Source organism: Pan troglodytes, chromosome 6 (assembly GCF_028858775.2).
Source record: "Pan troglodytes isolate AG18354 chromosome 6, NHGRI_mPanTro3-v2.0_pri, whole genome shotgun sequence".
Classification (NCBI taxonomy): Eukaryota; Metazoa; Chordata; class Mammalia; order Primates; family Hominidae; genus Pan; species Pan troglodytes.
This window is the reverse complement of record NC_072404.2, coordinates 107,643,517-107,648,678: the sequence shown is the minus strand read 5'-3', so window position 1 is coordinate 107,648,678 and position 5,162 is coordinate 107,643,517.

The window sequence follows — 5,162 nt, the reverse complement described above, 5'->3', positions numbered from 1 at the left end:
GTCAGGAGTTTGAGACCAGTCTGGCCCACATGGTGAAAACCTGTCTCTATTAAAAATACAAAAATTATCAAGGTGTGGTTGTGTGCGCCTGTAATCTCAGCTACTCGGGAGGCTGAAGCAGGAGAATCGCTTGAAACTGGAAGGCAGAGTTTGCAGTGAGCCAAGATCATGCCACCACGCTCCAGGCTGGGCAACGAGAGCAAAACTCCATCTCAAAAAAAAAAACAAAAAAATTAGCCAGGCATGGTGGTGCAGACCTATACTCCCAGCTACTCAAGAGGCTGGGATTAGCCAGGCATAGTGGTGCAGACCTATACTCGCAGCTACTCAAGAGGCTGGGGGTGGAGGATTGCTTGAGCCCAGGAGGTTGAGGCTACTGTGAACTATGATTATGCCACTGCACTCCAGCCTGGGTGACAGAGCGAGACCCCATCACACACACACACACACAAATCGTGTGATGCTGTCACTTGATAAGTTATCCCATTCATGTAAAATTAGGTGATTTGCTCCACCTCCCAGGCTCAAGTGATCCTCCCACCTCAGCCTCCCAAGTAGCTGGGACTACAGGCCCGCACCACCATGCCCAGCTAATTTTGTATTTTTTAGTAGAGACAGGTTTCACTATGTTGGCCAGGCTGGACCGTATGTGCTTTGTAAAACTCTTCCTTAATTGTAAAACATAAGACACAGAGAAAAGCATATCAGACATAAATCTTGTGAATTATTGTAAAGCAAAACCTGACACCACCAAGGTCAAGCATGAGAATCTTGCCGGCCACGGCCAACCCTCTGTGTTCCTTTCCTGCCCCAAAGGCATCCACATCCTGGTTGTTGTAACATTATGCTAATCACCTCCTTGTCTTTATACATTTATTTTTTTTTTTGAGATGGAGTCTCGCTCTGTCGCCCAGGCTGGAGGGCAGTGGCGCCATCTCAGCTTACAGCAACCTCTGCCTCCTGGGTTTAAGCGATTCTTCTGCCTCAGCCTCCCAAATAGCTGGGATTACAGGTGCATGCCACCACTCCCAGCTAATTTTTTGTATTTTTAGTAGAGATGGGATTTCACCATGATGGCCAGGCTGGTCTCGAACTCCTGACCTTGTGATCCACCCGCCTCGGCCTCCCAAAGTGCTAGGATTACAAGGGTGAGCCACCGCGCCTGGCCGTCTTTATACTTTCACTACCAAACATACACTCTCAAACACTATAATAAAGTTCTTGGCTGTTTTTGAAATTCACATGTCAATGGGATCACATATATTCTTTTGTGTTTGGTTTTTCTCTCCTTGGCGTATGTTCAAGACTCATTCACGTTGTTGCATTTAGTTGTACTTCATTGTTTTGTTACCAATAATATTACACTGTATTAGGTTGGTGCCAAAGAAATTGTGGTTTTTGTCATTACTTTTACTTATTTATTTATTTTGGAGGAGTCTTACTCTGTCACCCAGGCTGGGGTGCAGTGGTGTGGTGCGATCTTGGCTCACTGCAACCTCCCCCCACCGTTGGGGTTCAAGTGATTCTCCTGCCTCAGCCTCCTGAGTAGCTGGGATTACAGGCATGCGCCACCATGCCCAATTAATTTTTGTATTTTTAGTAGAGATGAGGTTTTGCCATGTTGGCCAGGCTGGTCTCGAACTCCTGACTTCAGGTGATCCACCTGCCTCGGCCTCCCAAAGTGCTAGGATTACAGGCGTGAGCTACTAGTAGTGCCTGGCCTTTTTTCTTTTTTTTTTTTTTTCTTTTTTTTTGAGACGGAGTCTCACTCTGTTGCCCAGGCTGGAGTGTAGTTGCATGATCTCATCTCACTGCAACCTCCACCTCCTGGGTTCAAGCAATTTTCCTGCCTCAGCCTCCTGAGTAGATGGGATTACAGGTGTGTGCCACCATGCCCAGCTAATTTTTGTATTTTGAGCAGAGAGTTTTGCCATTTTGGCCAGGCTGGTCTCAAACTCCTGACCTCAAGTGATCTGCCCACCTCGGCCTCCCAAAGCGTTGGGATAACTGGTGTGAGCCATCGCACCCACCCTGTCATTACTTTTAATGGCCAAAACCGCAAGTCCTTTTGCAGCAACCTAATGTGACTCCATCACACCGATCATGCATTCCACTACAGATGGACACCTGGGGCTGTTGTTACATAGAGAATGCTGGTAAGGTGTGTACGTACAGCACCTAAATCACTGCTGGGCCACAGCACAGTCTTAGCTTCAGCTCTATGAGGTCATGTCACTGATTTCCCCAGTGATGGCACCAGCTCGTACTTCTACTCCCTTAGCCTGTCTGGCAGGCAACTCATTGTGGGTTTAATTTGCATTTTCCTGCTTATCGCTGTAGTTGAGCACTTTTTCATAAGTTTATTGACCATTTGTTTCTTTTTCTTCTTTCTTCTTTTTTCTTTCTTTTTTTTTTTTTTTTTTTTTTTGAGACATTGTCTTGCCTTGTCACCCAGGCTGGAGTGCAGTGGCGCGATATCGGCTCACTGCAACCTCCGCTTCCCGGGTTCAAGCGATTCTCCTGTCTCGCCCTACCGAGTAGCTGGGACTACAGGCGCATGCCACCACGCCCGGCTGATTTTTTTTTATTTTTAGTAGAGACAGGGTTTCACCATGTTAGCCAGGATGGTCTCAATCTCCTGACCTCGTGATCTGCCTGCCTCGGCCTCCCAAACTGCTGGGATTACAGGAGTGAGCCACCATGCCCGGTCCTTCTTTTTTCTTTTGAGACAGGGTCTTGCTCTATCACCTAGGCTGCAGTGCAGTGGTGCAATCACAGCTCGCTGCAGCTTCAACCTCCTGGGCTTAAGCGATCCTCTTGCCTCAGCCTCCCTAGTAACTGGGACTATAGACACGCACTACCACACCTGGCTAATTAAAAAAATGTTTTGTAGGGATAGAGGCTCACTTTGATGCCCAGGCTGGTCTCAAACTCCTGACCTGAAGTGATCCTCCCACCTCCGCTTTCCAAAACTCTGACGTTACAGGCATAAGCCACCATGCCGGGAGATTACTGGCTTTCAGAGAGGCATAAGAGAATGTTGGGGAAGGTCACAACTGCTGCTCAGGTGCCATCAATCCTCAGGACCCTGTCTGCCTGGGATTTGCTATGGAAGGCTCAGCAGAGCAGAGACCAGGAGATGCTTCAGCTTTCACAGGTCCTGCCTTTGGCGATGGTTAGCGGAATCTGTTTCTGTGCTGGAAAGAGAGCTGGCAAAGTTGGGGTGAGAAACATCACACTGGAATAGGTTAATTACATGAAATGAAACTCATTTGTGTAAATTATTATAAAACACAGCACAAGACATTTTAGGTACGATAATTGGTTTGACAAATTATATTTCTGGAGTCGAAATATACAGACATGTTCCTTGTGAAACATACAGGCGTAACACAGATTGTAGGTTGGTTTTGAACATACTGTGCAAGTTTACCATCACCAGAAGCTCCTCAAATTACTGTCAGGAGCAGTCATGTGGTGTCGTGCAGAGTAATGTACAAAGCGAGCTTCCAGCCGCTGGTAAATACAGAGACCATATGGATGCCTACTGGGACACAAACATTAGGGACTTCAATTAAAGGGAGATAGCAAGTTTTATCTTGTTTGCTGGAGAGTAGTTTCTGTTGAGCCAGGGACCTGGACTTTTCTTTGTCTACTCCTGATCCTTGTTATACGGCAAAGGGGCCTCGATCCAGACCCCAAGAGAGGGTTCTTGGACCTCACATAATAAAGAGTTTGGGGCAAGTCCATAAAGTGAAAGCAAGCTTATTAAGAAAGTAAATGAACAGGCTGGGTGCAGTGGTTTACACCTGTAATCCCAGCACTTTGGGAAGCCAAGGTGGGCGGATCACTTGAGGTCAAGAGTTCAAGAACATCCTGGCCAACATGGTGAAACCACGTCTCTACTAAAAATACAAAAATTAGCTGGGTGTGGTGGCGTGCACCTGTAATCCCAGCTACTCAGGAGGTTGAGGCAGGAGAATTGCTTGAATCCGGGAGGTGGAGGTTGCAGTGAGCTGAGATAGTGCCACTGCACTCCAGTCTGGGCAACAGAGCAAGATTCTATCTCAAAAATAATAATAATAATAAAGTAAAGGAATAAAAGACTACTCCAGGCCAGGCGTGGTGGCTCACGCCTGTAATCCCAGCACTTTGGGAGGCCGAGGTGAGCGGATCACCTGAGGTCAGGAGTTCGAGGCCAGCCTGGCCAACATGGTGAAACCCCATCTCTATTAAAAATATAAAAATCAGCCGGGCATGCTGGCGTGCGCTTGTAATCCCAGCTACTCAGGAGGCTGAGGCAGGAGAATCACTTGAACCCAGGAGGCGGAGGTTGCAGTGAGCCAAGACCGCGCCACTGCACTCCAGCCTGGGCGACAGAGACTCCATCTCAAATAAGATAATAATAATAATCATAAATAAAAAATAAAAGAAAGTAAAGGAATAAAAGAATGACTACTCCACAGCCAGAGCAGCAGCATGAGCTGCTGGACTGAGTATACTTATAGTTATTTCTTGGTTCTATGGTAAACAAGGGGTGGATTATTCATGAGTTTTCCAGGAAAGCAGAGGGCAATTCCTGGAACTAAGGTTTCCCCTCCTTTTCAGACCATATAGGGTAACTTCCTGACGTTGCCATGGCATCTATAAACTGTCACAGCACCGGTAGGAGTGTCTTTTAGCATGCTAATGTATTATAATTAGAGTATAATGAGCGGTGAGGACAACCAGAAGTCACTTTCATCACCATCGTGGTTTTGGCTGGCTTCTTTACCGCATCCTCTTCTATCAGCAGGAGCTTTGTGACCTGTATCTTGTGATACCAAACCTGCTGACCTCCTATTTCATCCTGTGACCAAGAATGCCCAACCTCCTGGGGATGGAGCCCAGCAGTTCTCAGCCTCATTTTACCCAGCCCCTGTTCAAGATGGAGTCGCTCGGGTTCAAACACTTCTGACCCTTGTACTGTGGCACTGACCTGATCAATGTATCCTACTGTGAAAGGAAAAAAAATCTCGGGACCCCAAGATCACTAAGCCAAAGAGAAAAGTCAAGCTGAGGGTCGCATCAGACAAACCTGCCTCCCGTTTTATTCTTCAATAAGATAGCTAGAAAGTTCAAAAGAGCTACATACCCCCCTCACAATTTCTCCACAAGCAAAT